Here is a 20998-nt window from a genome sequence, read left to right as displayed (position 1 = left end):
TGAATTAATTGTGAATTCGGACATTTGTGCCCATGAGTTAGAAATAGCTTGGAGAATTCCTTTGATTAGAGTTTTGAAAGATCCTACACTTAAGGTTGATCGGAAGATTCGGCGGTAAGTGCTCAAATATTATATCGCCAAAAAATAGATGGAGTATTACTTAGATAATGATCAACTAAAGTTGCTAGGAGAGTAGTACATGAAGGGATTTGTGAAATTCATTAATCGGCCCGTAAGATAAATTGGTTGCTAGGAGAGTGGGGTTTCATTGGCCGAAAATAATTGATGATTGTTTCAAATGTTATAGAGGGAGTGAAGCTTGTCAATGGATCGGCAATGTTCAATTAGCGTCTACCGCTGTGTTGAATCCTATCATTAAACTATGGCCGTTCCGAGGTTGGGTTTGGGATTTCATTGGTCAAATTTATTCTTCGTCATCAAAAGGGTATTGGTTCGTGCTAATTGCAATGGATTACTTCACTAAGTGGGCCGAAGCCGTGCCGCTCGAGAATATTACTTGTACGGAGGTAATTGACTTTATTTTGAAGCATATTGTTCATAGATTCGGTATTCCTCAAACGTTAAAGGAGTTTCTTTTATGTCCAAAGAAGTGAGAAGTTTTGCCAAATCTTATGATATTAAGTTGTTGAGTTCTTCTCTTTACTACGCTTAGGCTAATGGATAAGCCGAGTCGAGTAATAAAACATTATTGAAATTGCCGTTTTGCCAGTTGAGGTAAATCTTGGCTCTCTTCGGTATTTCAAGCAAGACGACTTGTCGGTTGAAGATTACAAGACCTTGATGAGGAGCAATTTTGAAGACGTCATCGACAAGCGTTTGAAGATTTTGAAGGACATGAAGACACTTCAAGACGGTGTTTCCAGAGAGCAACTAATGGGAGATAGCTTGAAGAAATACTTCTTGAGCATTTGGTAAGATGCTTAGGAAGTCCTATGGCCGGTAATTGGATTATCGCCCTGAGATAACATGTTCTATGCTTTTAGGTTCACGTATGTTCACCAAAAAGGCAGGGGGAGCATGTGTTTACACCTAAATTTGGCACCTATGGACGAAATAGGGAAAAATTGCCAAAGTTTGGAAAGTGTCGGGTTTCCTTCACAAGGGCCGGTCAGACCACAGGTATATGGGCAGTCTGACCGGCTAGTAGGGTCGGTCTGACCGCAGGTATGTGGGTGGTCAGACCGTCAGGGTCTGAGTCCGAGTCTGTTTTCGTCGGGTCTCGGGTTTCCTTGCTCGGGAAGGCATGTTTCGTGTTTCCTTTTGTTTCTATCCCGAGTTGGACGTGGAGAAGGGCCTGTAGAGGGCAAGACCAACCCCTATTTAAGGGACAAGGCCGGTTCATTGTAAAACCTCCAAATACAATCTACTTGAATCGTTCTTTTACTATGTTTTCTATTTTACCCTAGTTTAATCCATCTTTGTCGGTTTGCGCCGTAAACCGTCCGCCGCCGCTGCGAGAGTGCGACACCTCTTTATAGGTTTGTCCTGAAAAACTTCCGTTTTGCCCACGAGACGGGTAGTTATCCTCATATCGATCTAAATCGGCCTAGAGGCTGATTTTGATCTCTAAATCGGCTCCGTTAGCCGGTTTAGCTGGTTTTCTACAAAACCCATCTTGATTTGGCCGCTTGGCTAGATTGAGATGGTTGGCGACTCCATATCACCGCAAAGCGTTTAGGTGTTGCGATCGTGCTTGTCGACTTATCACGAAAAGTTACCAACAACTTATTGTTGCTGGATCAAACGAAAACTTCAACTGAGCCGGAGGCCGAGGCCCCAGCATTGTCTTTCACGCCTGCACTGACTTCAGCTGATGGAGCTCATCAGGAGCCGCTCGTCGTTGCTACGAAGAACTCAATTCCGCGGATTGCACATATGCCAATGGTGCCAACGAGGAGGCTGTCCTGTCCAGAGCATTTTGTCACCACTTCCGAAGGAGTTCATCAGCTCAGTCGCTATAGCTTGGCAGACTGGTTCAGAAATGAGCTTGGGAATGGGATTTGGGGGAGCTGGATATTTCTGGCCCTTAGTTTCGTCATTCTTGGGCTGAACCGCGAGATTTGGAGGCAGCCGCAGATACTCAATTGATCTGGAGGTTTATTTGAAGAGGATCGAGCTTGTGCGTGAGCAAGTCACCGCCACGCTAGAAGAGCTCAGGCTCTTCAGAATGTTGATTTGTTCTCTCGTTTCATAATCTAAGTACTAGACAGTCTATATGTATGTCTTCGATAATCTACAACAATATGTCTAAGTACGTACTACTAGACTTAAGTATTACAAAGTTACGGTTACCTATTGTCTATCTACATATATATTCCAATGATTTTGTGATAATACAGTTTGTTTCTGGATCTTGAATTTCTAACTCGATTGGGAACTATGTCATGCATTGCTAGGGCTGTCTTCTAAATAGTTTTCCCCATTCGCAAATTATTACTTCATTCTGTAATACCACTGAACTGACACTTCCATCCGATTAAAATGGCCATTAAACGTAAATGAATAATTTCTATAGATTAGCTCATCAGCATGATGGTAAAACATGCAATTGAGGGGTTTTGGACCTCTGCCTGCAGTATGAACAATTGCCTTCTCTGTACTCTGTTCCACTCCATTCCAATATCATGGTTTTTAGGAGAAAGGAGGAAGTCCTCCATGGCTTGCTGCTGCAGTTCCAGCGCATGTATGCGTGTCGGTGTTGTCATAACAAGTTATTTATTGATTACTGCCAAGGCAAGCCATCAGAATATCAGCAAGAAAATTGGTCCTTACCAGCCTGCAGCCCCATTCGCAGGTGTTCTTAAGTGTCATCATTTTTCCATTTCACCCCATCTAAAACGACCAAATCAAAGCAGTCACTGATCGATGACCCAAGTCCAGAATTTATTTTTCAAGTGTAACCCATCCAACGATCTTCCCTCCCTGCTTCAATTAAAAATTTGGCTGCTAGTTGCTATTTGTAAAATCCATAGCTGGCATATACTCCCTCCGTTTTTTAATAGATGACGCCGTTGACTTTTTCTCACATGTTTGACCATTCGTCTTATTCAAAAATTTTATGCAAATGTATAAGATATAAATCACACTAAAAATACTATGAGTGATAAAACAACTCATGATAAAATAAATTATAATTACGTAAATTTTTTGAATAAGACGAATGGTCAAACATGTGAGAAAAAGTCAACGGCGTCATCTATTAAAAAACGGAGGTAGTATTACCGAACTATTTGGTCCGTTCCTTAAAAAAAACCTCTTAAAATTCATAAACACATACTGGCCATAAATTTTCATATAGTAGTATTATTTTCCAACATACGTATAACATCTACACGTGTATAAATTCAACATGTCTATATCCTATGTGTACAGAAAATAAAACATTAAATAGCGAAATTAGAACACCAAAGAAGTAGTAGCAAGAATCTCATTATTAAAAATCTTCAAATAAATTCAACCAACTATAGGTTTAATTGAAAATTAAAAAAAATAAGAGAAACTACAAGTACATAGCAAGTAACACCAAGAATTTCATATGATTTTGAAAAATATATAGACAAATATTAATATACATGGTAATACACACATGGCTATAAATTTACAGGCGTGCTAATCAGCACGCTAATTTTCTAGTTTTACATCGAATCCGATTTTCATCCTTGAACACCAAAACCAGATACAACTGATCCCCGAATTATCAAAACCGGTGTAAACAAGGTCCCTCGGTGGTTTTGAAGGCGGTTTTGGCTGACGTGGCGCCTACGTGGCTAGTTTGACTAGGTCTCTGTCCCACATGTCAGCCACACAAAAAAAAATCTAAAAAAGGTGTGGCCCACATGTCAGCTAAAAAAATAAATATGGTAGGCCCCACATGTCATCTCCCTCTCCCCACTCGGCTCTCCCTCTTCTTCCTCGTCACGCCGCAGCATGCCGCCGCCGTGCATGCCGGCGGAGCGGCAGCTGCGGCAGGCCGTGGGCGAAGGGGCCCACGAGGAGCGGAGGGGCGGACGGAGCGAAGGAGTGGCAGGGCGCGGCGCGGAGCGCCTCCTGCCTCCTCCCGTTCCTCTGGGGGCTCGCCAACCTCCCGCCGCTCCGAGTCTCCAGCAGCGCGCCCGTCACGCCGCCGCTCTCGTCGCCGACGGCATCGCAACCGCCCAAGTTCAGGAAGCCGGACTGAGACGTTGACCCCTTCCGGCACCCCTTCTTCCAAGGGCAAAGCTACACAAGCTGATGGGGGTGCACATGAACCCCCTGTATTTCTATTTTTAGTGCTTGATGTCATGTTTTTGCTACATGTGCACCCCCCTCATCTCAGTTACGTGCACCCCCCAACGACCGGCCAAAGCGTGGCGGAATGAGCGCACGAGCCTACTGGTCTGTTATTTTGTTTTTTCGGTTTTACTGATCATGTCTATCGCCAATACTACATGCTTATATTGATTGGATAGAGGCAAGGGCATGCATATAACTTGCTCATCTTATTTCTTCAATTTGTCTGATTTCTTCACATCAAACCTTAAAGTTTAAATATAGAATTCAATTTTAGTTATTATTTTAATGTTTCTAGATAGTAATTTAGGATTTAAATAATTATACTGTTTTACTAGGATTTAGGAAAATGGAGTAGTATTGCAGATCGATCCTAAGTACTAATATTTCAATTAGAAGAGTTATGGCACTAGCTTCTTGACTTTTAAATTTTACACACACCAATATATAGTACTCCCACTTAACTAGTGTATGTGTGTTAGTTTGAAGCATAAGAGAGACAGAAATCCTTTGTTTACGCATGCTCCCTAAACTGCTACCAATGTGTTTTTCTATTAAAAAATCTATAAAATATTGCTTTAAAATTCATATTAATCAATTTTCATTTTGAAATAATTAATACTCAGTTAATTACTCACCTCGTTTTACGTATCTTCTCAATCTCTTTTTTCATATCCTCTCAAACACACCCTAATATTATTCAATGGTTCAATGTATCTTGCAATGTTGAGTATCATTTTTATCGTTCCCCCTTCACTTTACATTTTAATGTAAGAATTTCTAATCATATCTTCATCATACACTTAGCCATCATCTAGTATGATGTTTAACAATTGATAGTTTATCATTATCTTGTATAGCATGGCTTCAAAATTTCGTGTGCTACTGCATATACGGTTGAGGTGGTGCACCTTCCTCCAATTTGTTCTAGCTTAGCCACTACCTTCTTCGCAGTCTCCGCGCCGGCAAGCCCGACCCGAGGCCGCCGCCTTGAGCACCCGGACACGATACCGGAGTGCGACAAGTCTGACGTCTCGACGGTGGACTCCGGCCGGTGGTTCAGCTTCCAGATGGCCACCATGGCGCTGACGTCCCGCACCTACAACCTCATCAACTCGGCCTGGTGGATTGGGAAATTTCAGGGTGAAGTCTTCGATGCGAGTCCTTCCCGTGCACGCAAGAAAGGGCGCTGTGCTGTGAGGAGATCCTCAGCTTTGAGCATCCATGGGGTTCCTCAACCTTGTGGGCAACTCCTTTGGGTGCTCGGCTTCCGGCGAGCGGCTCGTCTCGGCGGCCAGGGACGACGACCTGCAGGAGGCGCGCGCGCTGCTCGAGTACAACCCGCGGCTCGCCTGGTACTCCACTTTCGGCGGCCGCAACTCGCCGCTGCACTACGCCGCCGCGCAGGGTCACCATGAGGTGATGCCATTTGTCTGCCAAACTAAGCTGAAGTATCCGTGTTTCTGTATAGATGGGTAAAAGAACTGCAATACTGCATTCACATTTTCTGTTGCTTGGATGTTCAGATTGTTTCTCTATTCCTCGAATCCGACGTCGAGATCAACCTTAGGAATTACAGGGCCCAGGTAAACCAAGATTTCTGGTACATTTAGTTGTTTAAGTTTCACTTGCGAAATTCGACGAGGGGAGGGTGACGCCATGGGAGGGCGAGAGGAGGCGGCGTGGACTGGGGCGAAGGACGGCGGCCGCACAGGAGGACATGTGGGGAGAGGGAGATGACTTGTGGGGCCGGATGTAGGTAGCGACGTCGGTGTCGGAGTGGCCGTCGAACACGGCTAAGAGGCTGAGCTCGTTGCCGTCCTCTAGGCGGTGAAACTCGGCGGCGACCTCCTCCTCTGGCCACCTCCGCCGCCCGCACCCTGCCACAGCCGCCGCCGCTCCGCCCGCCCCTCCGCTCCTCGTGGGCCCCTTTGCACGCGGCCTGCCGCAGCCGCCGGTATGCTTCGGCCGCCGTCGTCGTCGTCGGCATGCTGCGGCGTGATGATCAAGAAGAGGGAGAGCCGAGTGGGGAGAGGGAGATGACATGTGGGGCCCACGGGCCCCACCATATTTTTTTTATAGCTAACATGTGGGCCCCATCATTTTTAGATTTTTTTTTTATGTGGCTGACATGTGGGCCCATGATTTTTATTATTTTTCCGAGATATAACTGGCACGTCATCGCCACGTCAATGTCACGTGGGACGGAGACCTAGTGAAACCATCCACGTAGGCGCCACGTCAGCTAAAACCGCCTAGGGACCTCATTTGCACCGGTTTTGACAGTTTGAGGACCGGTTGTATCTGGTTTTGGGGTTCAAGGATGAAAATCGGATTCGTTGTAAAATTAAGAGACCTCAGATGAACTTATTACTTTTATATATGGGCCTAATGGTTGTGTTTTGGGCTCTACTTGGGCCTTCAGGTTGTGACAAAGAAAAGGAAGTTTAATTTTACTCCTTTTATAGAGGCCGGATTTAGTTCGTAATTCTTAACCGTAAAATCGGGTATATATATCGACCTGTCTAACTATTAAAACATGTTCAAATAGACTCCTGGACTGTTTTTAGGGTGCTTTTTTTTTAAAAAAAAAAAGGAATTCCCTTGCCACTTTTATGTGGGCTCTATGTTTGTTCTTAATTCCTCATATAACTAGGCTGCTAAGTTAGACGCATGAGCCAAAACCGTCTTTAAAACAGCTAAGGTTTTTTTTTTCACGATTTTAATAGTTGAAGGTAACAGAGTTTTGAGGGATATGTGTTAATCCGGAAATATTTGAGGGAGTTAACGGAAAAGTAGCTTGGGCTTTCGTGTTGGACCTCTGCTTTGGCGCGGCTGCTTGCTGTGCGTATGTGACTCCGAGTGTGACACGATGCTCTGTGCCAAACCTGAAACCCTGTGTGCGTGCCGCCGGTACCGGCGCTTACTGCACTTGATTGTGTTGCAACTTGCAATGATGGTTTTCAGATGCGACGACATGAAATCATATGGGTGCAGTAGGTCGTTGATAACCAGCAAAACCAGGTTTCTCTCTTGGCATAATCCGCAGGACAGACATGCATATGGAGGAGAGACCTCGATCGACATATGTGGCGCGTGTAAAGTCATCCATCTGCGAGTTAATTGCCCACCTGCACATGTGGATCGTTAGTTCGTTGGAAGAAAAACAAGGCCACATCACATGCAACAGAAAAAGAAACACGCACGCACGCTGGTTCTTGCTGCAATCGGCATGTGATTCTCTGTTTCCTCGGTCGAATCCGTACGCACAATTTGGGTGCGTTCTCGGTTGATCGATGGCCAGAGACATCATGCATGCATCGACGTATAGTGTCAATTACTCCATTGATTCACACGGAGTACGCAACAGCTAGAGGCACTAGCTAAGGCCAGGAAGATTACGCTGGCCCCACACGTGCAACCGGTGCAGACCGTTTGCTTCCTTATCGCCTACGCGTCCCTACCGAGCGCGAGAAAATTGTGATTTTGCTATCGCAAAAGAATGGTTTCGCTGGAATACTATCCCTTCAAAGTGATTCATTAAAATACTATTCTAAATCAAGGGGTGTTCACTGAAATACTATTTTAGATCTTTTTGGTTGCTAGAAATGATTTTACTCTATTTTAAGTTTTGTTCTGACCAAAATACTCTTGTGTCCTTGTCTCTATTATGTTGTGAACAGTTGTGAACCATGGTGCATGTGAACTACTATTATGTTGTGAACCATTGTTATGTGAGGTATTTTGTGAACCACATGCTATTCAATATTATGTCTACATGCTGTCCAAAATTGTTCTATTTTGTTTTTACAATTTTTTCATGCCCAAATTTTATGGGTTAAGCTAGCTTCACCATTATATCTTTATAACTTGGAGTGAGAAAAATCTTAATCTGTATGCGCGCTTGTGGCTAAACTGGACTACACACCATTTTTATTGTACAAATGTGAAAACAAAATATATTGCTCTAGCAAAGCATGTGTCAAAATTAACCAGAGAGGTGCTGTTTGACTTTTAAACCAGTGCACTAGAGCTTACTAGAGCTTTTGTATTAGTGTTAATGATCAATTAGTATATACATATCACGCAGCGGAGTGTGAGCCGTACATAGGTTTCACAAATATATAGCAATATATTTTGCTCTAGCAAAGCATGTGTCAACCTGCCATTATCCTGGGCGAAAGGAGGACATAGAGGCGAGGGTATTTTGGTCCGAAGAAAAACTAAAAGAGAGTAAAAATATTAGTACTAACAAAAAGATCCAAAATAACATTTCAGTGAACACCTCTTAGTTTAGGATAGCATTTTAATGAATCACTTTGAAGGGATAGTATTCCAATAAAACCATTCTTTTACGATAGCAAAATCACAATTTTCTCCCCGAGCTCAGCAAGTTGCAGCGGCAACCACTGGTGAGTGGAGTGGCGCTATGGCTCAGTGGATAGTCGCTGATGATGATGCTGGTGCATGTACACTTTCTGCTTTCATTGTGGCAGCAACTAGCAGCCAACCACGCCGCCATAGATAGGGAATAGTGGAATGTACCTTTCCTGGAGAAAAATAGGCTGAAATTGGGAAGAAGTTTGGAGAAAATTGGTAGTTTGAAAAAAAAGTTGGGAGTTTATGTGTGTAGGAAAGTTTTGGATGTGATGTGATGGAAAGTTGGGTGTTGAGGGAACTTTGGTGTGAACTAAACATGCCTATAGTACAGTAATTCAGGAAATTGTACTCCCTCCGTCTCATAAAATAGTACAGCAATTCAGTAAATTATACTACCTCTGTCCTATACATATGTCCAGATTTATCATATTAGAATATGTCACATCGGGTTCTATATTTGTGTTTTTTATGGAAGGAAGGAGTATGTACACTGCAATACATTTAAACCCTGTTTAAAGCGTTTAAAGCAAGAAAACTAAAACACACAAGAATAAAAAGGTGCAAGAAAGCAAAATGCATATTAGCTACTCCTAGTAGATGGGAAGCATCAGTGCATCTATGTGTTGCCTGTCGGTGGAAGCAAAGCGCGCGAGCCAGCCGCCACGGATGCGAATGGGAGCGCGCCCCTTCTGGCTTTCGTGTGCGCGCGTAGCATTCACTCGCAGCGGCCAAAGCACCATCATCCTCGTCGCGTGCGTCATGGTACGTGCCGCGGTGCGCCGTTTGGTTGGCGAACGTACGCAAGCAGATTCAGCACGACGTAGTACGAGTAATGGAATGTCACGGTCCGTGACAACATATCGATCCTCTCGATCGATCTGAACGGCCGGCCGTCGCCATGATTATTGATCGTGTACTCCGCCCGCCGTGGTCACCACCGCTACCTCCTTCACCTAAATCCGATCGATCGATTGCCCCCCTCATCACCCTGGGCTTAGCTAGCTACCTAGCGTTATTATTGACATTATTGTGGGCAATAGAAGGGAATAAAAAGTCAGTAGCTGCTATTAGCACTATATCCTCCTGCCTATGACAGTGTCTCGTTTTCAAAGGCACCCCAACCCCAAATCCTGCCCTCAAGTGATGAACGCTTTCTGAGTAAACAAGATCTGCAAAGTGTGGGCTTCATCCAATAAAGTACTACTAGTAGTATACTAGTATTACATCGAAGTGTGTTGACTGATACAGTAACATTAAGATAACACATATGCAGTACTGCTACTTTTCTCTTGCAAACTGTACTGGGTTTCACCTAATCCAGGATCACTCGGACTATAATACTTTGTCTGTTGAAAAGCGATCGCTAGTATCTAGGATTAGGAATTACGAGTAGGGCTGCACTTCAGTGTGCAGTTCCTCCAATCGCATGATGCATCCAGCATGTAACCTACGGCCATAGATGCTCCAGCCTCCAGCTGCAGTAGCACCATTGCTAGCATTGTTTTGCTCCCGGCAACTAGCTGGAGTGCTTTTCTTCTCTTCACCACCTCTACACTACTCCCATCACATGGCATCACATGAGGTAGGCCAAATGCTTTCGGGACCTTTTTCACATCACGTAGACAGAGGAATAGCTAGCGATGTTGTGGGGGCATTTCTTTCTGGGGTTCAAGATGAAAAGCTGAACACCGTCACAGTTTCTTTTGCACATGCATATGCAAATCGCCAACGTACCCACCACCTTCTTGATGGAGCTAATTTGATTCGCGGTGTACGGTGTACGTCGCGCATGCGTGCTCATTCGTGCGCAGCAAACACACGTTTGACTACCCATGGCACAAATAGGGGTGAAGTCCAATTTACCATCTCGAAACCACCGGAGTGTAGAAAATAACAATCCGGTTTTTAAGTGATGGTTTTACAAATTTGACATCCAAATCGTTCGTTTTTTTACTCATATGGTTTTTTCTTGAAATGTCTTATATATGTGGTAACTGTTCTTTACATCTCTTGCTAGTTGCTAGTTGCTAGTTGCCTAGCTAGATGTGCCGCGGTGAAAAGTAAACATACAAAATTCTAGTATTGAATCGGGTTTTGGAATATCCCATCTCTAATCATCCAATTGTCTACATCGACCTCAAATGATATTGAGGGCATGTTTGGATCAAGGGATAAATTTTAGTCCCTATGGATGTTTAGACACTAATTAGAAGTATTAAACGTAGACAAATGACAAAACTTATTCCATAATCCTGGACTAATTCGCGAGACAAATCTATTGAGCCTAATTAATCTATGATTATCCTATGTGATGTTACAGTAAACATGTGCTAATTATAGATTAATTAGGCTTAAAAAATTTGTCTCGCGAATTAGCTCTCATTTATGCAATTAGTTTTATTATTAGACTACATTTAATACCTCTAATTAATGTCCAAACAACCGATATGACATGGACTAAAATTTAGTCCCTAAATCCAAACGCCACCTGAGTCCATCCCATCCTATGACCGCTCGAACTCCCACCACCACCGTTGCATCGTGCCTTCTATAGTTATATGGGGGTCTTAACGTCATTACCACCCCAATGTCCGTTGCTACCGTGGCCACGTCCCACCATTGCTCCCGCCGTTGGTTGGTTTACTTGGTTACCGCGAAGTTTATCGTGGTTTAAAACTGATCCACGCATAATAACCGCGTGATAATCGTACGGTTTTGCAAACCCCAGCTGTCACAAATAATTTTATTTTGAAACAACACGCACAAAATAGTACGGCGTTTCGTAATGATAGAGTAGAAAAAAATTACAAAACTATAGCCCTAGAAGGCTATAGTCAGGAAAAAAAAGACAACCACACCACACGTCTTCAACCAGAAAATCGCTAGTAAAGAAGCAGGAACATGACATCCTAAAGAAAAACGAACCTCTAAACGACGCCTTCAGGAAGGGTATGACACCAAGGATGCCACCGTCGCCCGTCCTAGGGTTTAGGATGTGGTTTTCACATAGAGGAATCCATAGGGGGGCAAAGAGAGATCACTCAACAATGCCTCAAGGGGAAAACTGTGCCCGCAAACGTCGTCGTTGCTGGCCCGAAGAGGCTAGGCTTTCACTGTAATCTTCCTGCACCCCCGTGCCACCACCAATCGCACACCTTCGACGCGCAGCCACCGTGCCGGTGCCTCTTCGCCAGCTGCCCATGAAGTAGGAGCTTGGCATTCGGCACGCTCCAAATCCATCCACAGATATGTTGGAAAGGGATATGGTGTGAGGGAAGAATGGATCCCCTCTCCCACACACTAGCTTGCCAACGTGGTCATCTTGTGGTGGCAAGGCGCTGCCACAAGAGGACTAACGTCTGGACTAGGACCTGTTGTAGGCCTGCAATGCCCACCTCATGGTGCCACTGTCATTGCCGCCTCGGTCGGACTGCCCGTGTCACCGTAGGCAGCTCGTTCGCATCGCTACCGCCTTGTCCTATTACCTTGTGCCGCCGCCGAAACTCCGGCCAATGCGCCGTACACCGTGCCAGCTGAGTCTGCCATTGGCCGCAGCCCCGCGCCTCGCTGCCCTCCACGTCGTCGCCGCATCGGCCTCCTACTGCCGCCGGGCACACCAAGCACCACGTCACATCAGCCTCGGTCGGCCACGGCTTCCTTCCATCGCCGACTGTGTCGAGTCAGCCTCCCGCAGGACGTCCCACATAATGGACACGCTGACTTTCTACTCCGTGTGCTGTCATCCATTACCGACCGTCCACTGCCGCAGCTGCCACCACCCCTCCCATGTGTTGCCACTGCCCCGCTGTCGTAGCTGCCGACGTCAGCCTCCTGCTTCCGCCGATGTCATCGTCCTGTAGCCGTCGGCCTCCTGCGTCGGCCCCTAGGCATCATCCGTCGCGCGTAGCCGCTCCTGAGTCACTTCTCGTCGCCAACCACACCAGGGACGCCTCTTCCCGTTGCCCGTCGTGCTGCGCTGGCTGCTCGACCCCGACAAGATCCAAGCGGGGACGCCAGATCTGGCCATGGGGGCACCGGATCAGGTCAGGGCAGTGCCGGATCCACCGCCACCATACTAGAGTTCGGTGGCGGCTTCCCAAGCCCTCGCCAGAAATGAAGCATCGTCTGGTTTTGGCCGCACCGCCCTGTTTTCCAAGTGAACTCTAGCAGCAGCTAGAAGAAGAGGAGGGTGGGAGTGGCGGCAGTGGGCGGCAAGGGTTTTGCCCTAAGCCGCCCGTGTGTGGGTGATGCGGAGCTCTGTATTCTATTCCAAATTAATAAGTTTTGTAGAATGATTAAGATAGAATGTAGAATATATGGACGAAATTTATAAAATAAGGTTGGAGGATGCCAGGGTGGAGACATATGGGGGATATTTTGTAACACAAGTATGCACAAACATTTATTAACGATAAATATAATTTGTAAGTAAAATTTTTATATATGTGTTTCTCGACTTAAAAGCTAATGCTAAAAATAAAACACAATACAAAACATCAAAATAAACTTTAAAAACATGTTTTAACATTTTATTTAGCTGTAGCGGATAAGTTGAAGAGCAAAAATTGGGCTGTACGAGTGATAGGTTAGATATGCTTCAACAACCGTTGGATAGTTCGCTAGCTACGCGTGCTCACTGACAAAGAGCTACCCCAAGTTAGAGTGTAGTGGCAACCACTACTAGAAAAAGTATTTTCACAGGCGGACAAAAGTAATTTTTGCAAGCAGAGGGTTGGACCGCTTGTAGCACAACGATGGTAAAAAATCAACGATTTTCGCAGTCGGGGCAACAGCCCGCCTGCAAAAATCCATAAAATGCACAAAAAAAATCACGGCGGCGGCTCGCCGACGCCGCCACGCACCTCGCCGCCGCCGCCCTCCTTTGGCCGGATCTGGGAGGGGAGGGGAGGGGAGCCGCACCCCGCGCCGTCGTCGTCGCTGCCGCCACCCCACGCCGTAGTCACCGCCGCCAGCCTCCCCCCTCCCTCCTCCAGCCGGATCTAGGAGGGGGGAGGGGAGTCGCCGCCGCCCCGACCCATCGTCGTCGCCGCCGGCAGCCTCCCCCCTCCCTCCTCCGGCCGGATCTGGGAGGGGGGAGGGGAGCCGCCGCCGCCGGCCTCCCCCTCCCTCCTCCGGCCAGATCTGGAGGGAGAGGAAGGGGAGCCGCCGCCGCCGCCGCCCCGCGCCGTAGTCGCCGCCACTGCCAGACGCCGCGCCGCCCCGGACGCCGCGCCGCTGCCGAACGCCGCTGCCGCGCTGGCCGGCCTCCCCCTTCCTCCTCCGCCAGATCTGGGAGGGGAGCCGCGCCGCCAGCCGGACGCCGCGCCGCCCCGCCCAGTGAGGAGAGGTGAGGGGAGGGGAGGGAGGGAGGGGAGCCGCGCCGCCAGCCGTACGCTGTGCCGCCAGCCGGACGCCGCGCCATCGTGCCGCCTTCCAAGCCACCCCGCGCCGTAGAGCCGCCGTCGCTCCCCCTTCGGCGGCCGGGGAGAGGAGGAGAGGTGAGGGGAGGGGAGAGGAGGAGGCGTGAGGGGAGGGGAGGGGAGAGGCCGTGAGGTATGGGGAGGGGAGAGGCCGGCCATGGGTGAGGAGGGGAGGGTGAGGTGTGGAGACTTAGAAAAAATCAACCCCTACCCAAGTCTATTTATATTTAAGTCTATTTTCGCAGGCGCCGCTTAAGTGGTCCACCTGCGAAAATAGATTTTCGTAGGCGGACCGACCATTTCACCCCGATTTATATTTTTGTAAGCGGTTATTTGGTTTTAAGAGTCATATCCGCCTGTGAAAATAAAGCCCCTATGTCGGGAAAAATAATTTTTCTAGTAGCGAACAACTCAGATATGGGCGAGGAATTTTGATTGAGTACCATCAAATCATCATTGAAAATCAGGGGGTGTGATAGCAATATCTTACTGATTACTGCTAGCTGGGGACCATGCTAGCACGGCATGAGACCATACGGACAAAATAATAGTCGAAATAAAAACGATGTTGGACAGTTGGAATCCATCTTCCAAACGTACGTCATTGCTAATTCTGACGGTGCATAATAAGGGTCGTCGTCGTTGCAATAGTGTCGTTTTCCCGGTAAAAACGACCCATATGGATGCGAGTAAACAAAAGGGCGAAACATTGCATGTGCGGCCGTGCACACCGCAGCTCACGACTTTCTTCCACTCTTTCCTGGTTCGTGTTTCACGCCCTCCCAAACTGGATTTGCTGTGGCAAAGAGACATACTAGTAGTGCCCCCCCCCCCCCCCCCCCCAACGTTAACGTTTCTCCAACACTGGGGGGTGACGTGGTTCCGACTTCCATTGCTTCTATTAGCAAGTCTATAATACTATAGTTAACCATAACATATATATAATAGGTTAACCATGGCAGAATCCAAAAAACTTTTTTTTATCAAGAAGCTCCCGTGTCGTTCTCACGTGGGCGGCTCAGGGGCGAAACCCTAGCCGCCCCGGCGTCGCCACCTTCCTCACCCCCTCTGGCTGCCTAGTCACCACCGAAAACCGTGCAGCCAACCGGGAAGGCGGCAGCGGGGAAAACGAGCCGGCGGTGGAGCTCCTCAGTGTGGGAGGCGGAGCGGCGCAAGTCGGGCGGGAGGCGGCGGCCGGAGTGGTCGGCGGGACGGATTTGCCCCCCTCCACCCACGGCCAAATCGAGAGTGGGTGATTCCGACGGCGGCACAACCCGGTGAGGCTGAGGCATGGGGTGACGCAACGGTTGTGGCCAGTGGAGGAGGAGGCCAAACGTCGGCAGGGAAGGGGCAACTGCGACAACGGTGGCGAACGCCGGCACGGCGCGTGCGAGGAGGCGCGGCCGGCGGTGGCGGAGTCCGGAGCGGCACGAGGAGACACGGCCGCTGGCCGGTGACAGTGAAGGCCAACGTGGTGCGAGGAGGCGTGATCGGCAGCGTCAGCGGCAGGCATGGCCAAATGCCATCACAACGCAACGAGGGTGATGTCATGCGGAGACTGGCCGGTGGTGCGCGCGGGTGCAACGGTGCCCACACGCCAACGGAGGTTAGATGGCGGTAGAGCAATGGTGTGTCAAGTGTGGATAGGCAGGTGGCGGGCGGCCGGTGAAAACATAGCTCAGCTTTGGCCAGGCCGGCAATTAATGGTGGTGTTTCGAGTGTCACTCCCCGTCTTAAGGGCGTTGTCGTGCCGTCTCATCCCCTCTAGTGCGGCTGCAGGGTGAAAACCCAGTCTGGGTTCTCTTTGAGAACTCAACGGACGGTGGTGGCGGTGCTTTCATCGCTTCTCTCCCTAGAGACGTCGTCTAGGCAGCTCCCTTGCCGAAACCTCCCAAACAACTAGTGCAAGCTAGCTCTATATTCATGTCCTATTGTGTCGGTGTCCTAGCAAGAGCCTAGGGGGAGAGCGGCACCGCGGTGCAGCAGTGTCCTCTGCGTCAGAGTTGGCACATTGAAGGGCCTAGGGGGAGAGCGGTTTCATTCTTCTCTCTCACCCTCTCTTCCTCAATCCCAAAGATGTAGATAGAGTGGTTTTTTTTTAAGGGTTGGGTTTTGGACGATCTTGGTTGTGGCTCCTTTGTTGACCTAGCCACGGCCGGTCACGCTTAACAGCGGTCGATCTAGTGGTAGCATTCTCCCGGGTTTGTGCGTTGGTGCTGTTGGTGCGTGAGTGGTGATATACTTTTTTTCGTTTTTCCTGGTAATTTCTTCATACTCTATCGATACGAACCTTGTATTATTTGGTGCGAGTCGTTAAAAAAGATTAATCATAAGGTTGCTCTATTTTTTCTCTCATTTCTCTTTATCTCATGTAAATTTAATGTAAGTATTTTGAAGTAATTGTATAACTAGCTCTCACATGAGAGCTAATACTCCTCTTTTTTTTAACTTTTTTTCACATAAGTTTATAGTTAGCTTACAGAGTTATAGCCCACTATTATTCTAGATCCTGATGCTACTTTACAAGCAGTGTTTATAGTTGCTATTTATTTTTATAAATTGTACTGGGATATAGAATTGAACGAAACTACCATGTTTTCATAGTGTCGTTGGAATGATACGATAATACTACTAGCAGTTAAAACCTTTTTTTAAAAAAAATAATCATGTTTTATTGCGGGGAAAAACTAAATTACCTTAGCCCAAAACTATAATTGATATTCCTATCATTATCTTCAAAAAATCGATATTCCTATTTATTACTACTAAGGAACTAGTACTCTCTAAAGTAAAAGAGATAGAGTGAGAGAATCGTAATATGGGTCATCTTCTGTTGTTAAAGGTTTACTTTGGATTTGCCCTAAATCAATTATTTTACTTTTAATCGAGTAATTCTTGCACTATTACAGTTTAGATTAGCCTAAACAACTTGCACGGTCCAAACTAAAATAGCAAAATCACCCGGTCTAAAAATAAAAAAGATCAGTTTAGGGTGGTCGTCCAAAGTAAAAATTTTGACAATAAAAATGGCTTAAAGTGCAATTCACTTAAAAAATATAACTATAATTGATATTCCTATCATTATCTTCAAAAAATCGATATTCCTATTTATTACTACTAAGGAACTAGTACTCTCTAAAGTAAAAGAGATAGAGATAGAGTGAGAGAATCGTAATATGGGTCATCTTCTGTTGTTAAAGGTTTACTTTGGATTTGCCCTAAATCAATTATTTTACTTTTAATCGAGTAATTCTTGCACTATTACAGTTTAGATTAGCCTAAACAACTTGCACGGTCCAAACTAAAATAGCAAACTCACCCGGTCTAAAAATAAAAAAGATCAGTTTAGGGTGGTCGTCCAAAGTAAAAATTTTGACAATAAAAATGGCTTAAAGTGCAATTCACTTAAAAAAATATTTAATATTTGGAACAAGATTGGGTAAAGCTTTCAAAATTTTGATTTTATATTAAAATATCCATACATACGATTTTTGAAACTAAATGCTACTGATGGTTAAAGTATAAAGAGTTTATCGAATCTTATGCTAAGCACTCAAAATTTACGACCGAAGGAAGTACTCCCTCCATACTCGTAAAGAAAGTCGTTTAGAACAGCGACACGATCTTCAAAACCTAACTTTATTCATGATTTATATTCCCAAGATTTGATTTAAATATTGTCCGAGTATTTTCCAGGATGGCAGGACCCGTCGAGAGAGATGCAACCGACCTTGCACAACTGCACGTATATGGCCGCATCGCATTACGGAGCGCAGACAGTAAAAAAAAGGTCAAATTAGTATGACCACTGCGCGTATACGGGTTACGAGCGTATGACCACTGTAGCTACAGGGACCCACCAGTCTATGCTACTATAGTACTACCTGGCGTTGCATGCGTCCTTTGCGGTGTTGACTTTACCGGTTGCATTGGTTTCCGTTTAGGCAAGCCGATTCGTCATCGACGGAGCCTCAGATATGCGTCATCGATACTTGGAGCCCGCGCGGGCCGACGGGATTTACAATTTTTCGTTGAGGATTTCGTGAGCGACATGTCCGAGCCGCGGCATCTACAGAAGTCCACAGCCGTGTGCCTAATTGCCAATGGACTACGGAGTACTATATATTTACGCGACTAGTAGCTGGGGTAGCGACGGAAGTAAGAGCATCTTCAACAGTCTCTCCATCTCACTCTTCAAGCTAAATTTTAGCTATTATAGTCTAAAAATATGCTCCAACAGTCTTTCCAATTGGATGGCTAAGTCATCCGGCTGGCCAAAACCCCTCCTCCACTAGCCTAATTTGGCCAGCCAGAAAATCACTGGCCTCCCACCCCCCTCCTTTGGCCCGGATGGCGCAGGCGGCCAAGACCTCGACGCCGCCGCCGATGCAGCGCCGTGCACCACCGCTAGCACCGGCTTCCGTGCGCCGCCTGCATCTCCAGGATGGTGCGGCGGAGCTCCTCGACCACGAGCGCTGGGCCGCCGCCGCCGGCGAGGAGGGGGCCGTGGCGGGGTTGTTGGGGAGCCGGCGGCGGAGAGCACGACAGCGAGTGTCTTGAACCCATGCCAGAGCGCCACCATCGTTGTCGAGGTCGCTAGCCGCTGTCACCTTCGTCTGCACCATCGCCAGTTGTCCCCGTGGTTGCCGTTGCCGTCGTCTGGATCTGGCGGCGGCCGACCTCCGTTGCCTCCGTCCCCACCGGCGCGATGTGGATTCGGGCGGCGCAGCATAGATTCGGGAGGAGGATCCGCCGTCCCCACCGGATTTGGGCGGCGCGGCGTGGATTCGCGCGGCCTCCGCCGCCTTGCTATTCGCCGCCGCCACCATCCCCATCCACTACGGTAACCGTCGTCGTTTCCATTCGCCACTGTTGAGGAAGAGGAGGAGGGGGGAGAAAATCTAGAGGAAGAGGGGAAGAAAGAGGAAGGAGGGATAATAGAGGCTGACATATGGGTTTCAATGTCATAGGCTCGAAATAGGGAGTTTAGATGGTGAGGCTGTTGGAGTGAACAATGAGTTTGACTGACCAAATCAATTGGCTAGCTGGCTATATGGGTATTTGGAGAGTCTATTTTGGGTAGTCTATTGGAGATGCTCTAAGTGAGTAAAAAAAATATAAGCGAGTTATAAAAGTTGCCACATCATATGAAGGAGAGATGAGAAGAGAGAGAAAGAAACGAACTAAAGATTAGTAGCCAGTTGTAGCATGGACTCCAAGATATATATGAATTAGATATTAATTATGCAGTGCATATCTACAACTAACTATTGTATAAGTGTGCTATTAGGTTGGTTACAAATGATGTTTCAATTTTTAGAGCTATGGTTGGCTATATTATTAAACTTGCTCTAAATGAGGCGAGAGACGACAGTGGGGAGAAAGGACCGAGGATATATGTGCAATCGTGCATGGCGTGCGGTCCTTGGGTTGAGATGACGAATTGGTTATTTCCGTTCCAGCGGCCATGGATCAGGAGATTCCGGAGACGAAATTAGTGACGTTATATCAAACGTTTCACACACCAAACTCTTCAAATAGAAATAATGGCATCTTAATACATTCTGGAGCGGATATTTCTCCTACATGGTAATCCATACAACAAAAGGTATTTTTAAAATCTATGGCATCCACCTAGCAGTACATATCACCTCTTTCATGGGCTTGACCTTAGCGGACAACACCGGCAAGGCATGGCTCAACCACCACCACTCTATCTTCGGTCGAGGTGATAATGAGAAGTAGGAGACACCAGCGGACGATAGGTTATGGCTTGGGATATATATCTGGAGTGGACGAGCCAAAGAGAAGACAAACTCCTCAAGCTGTGCAACAGAGACAAAACCTGCGGAGGTACGACAGCTGAGACCATGGAGCTGAGCAGCAACTCATGGTGCTCACCATCCATGGTTGCCTCTACATCTTCTCGTGACGGAGCTTGGAGAACGGGAAAGCCTTGAGCTTAGCGTCTATTCGTCACCATCTCGAGGTCCACGTCAGTCCACCCCCACCTCGAGCTGCACGTCTATGAATCTCTTCCACCCTACCAAGCTCGAGAAAACGATGGCTGTCTGAGCTATGGTGTTCGCCACTGTGTTGATAGCTCCAGCAATGGCCGGCGTAGAGAGAAGAGATTAGGAGAGCAGAGTTTGAGCTTCGTCGCCGGCTATCGCCTCAAGTGCCCTCTGTGAGGGGAGCATGAGCGTTAAGAAGGGAGGATAGGGGAGGGCATTGTTGAGAGATATGACATGTGGGCCTATGAGTTTTTATTTTATTCTTTTATCATTGGATTGACACATTTGATGCCACGTGTACTAGCTTAGGTGAATCTGGCCAAACAATATTTAGGCAATGTTTTTCTTACACCTTTCCCAACCTCTGCTCCCTCATTTTTTGCGCATACGCTTTCCGAATCGCTAAACGAGTACGTTTTCTGTAAAAAGAGTTATACAAAAAGTTATTTAAAAAAACATATTAGTTTATTTTTAAAAAAAAGCTAATACTTAATTAATCATGTACTTAAGTCATTTCGTTTTGTGTGCGCGAGGGATTAGTTCCAACTTCATAAGAAGAACACAACCTTAGGGATGCAGCGAGTGTCTATTTTTTTAAAAAAATTAGAGAGGATAATTCACTGTCGAAAACTTGAGATGGTAGCTCAGACTTTTTATTATGGCAATTAAAAAAGAAACAGTACCATATTGTAGTCGCCACGTAGATAAAGCGGTACCATCTGCACATGAAAGCCCTAGCAGGCTAGCACCTAACCAATTCCTCTCTGGAATTCTTCTGGTTGTGCCGATGGATCGGCCACCCCACCGACCGACGCCCGCACACGCACAGACGCCTCGTCCGTCCGTCTCTCGTCTCACCTCGTCCTCCCCACCGCATTCAAAACTCGGCTCCAC

The 20998-nt window shown here is 46.9% G+C and overlaps 1 long non-coding RNA gene across 1 annotated transcript; it reads left to right on the top strand.

The window, feature by feature from the left end:
* Positions 1-3836: 3836 nt before the first annotated feature.
* Positions 3837-5805, top strand: LOC136355817 (uncharacterized). Its single transcript, XR_010740280.1, has 2 exons — positions 3837-4395; positions 5245-5805. It is a non-coding gene; the product is annotated as an uncharacterized lncRNA (long non-coding RNA).
* Positions 5806-20998: the final 15193 nt, after the last annotated feature.

Source organism: Oryza sativa, chromosome 3, assembly GCF_034140825.1.
Source record: "Oryza sativa Japonica Group chromosome 3, ASM3414082v1".
In the NCBI taxonomy this organism is placed as follows: Eukaryota; Viridiplantae; Streptophyta; class Magnoliopsida; order Poales; family Poaceae; genus Oryza; species Oryza sativa.
This window is presented reverse-complemented; position numbering and strand designations above follow the sequence as displayed.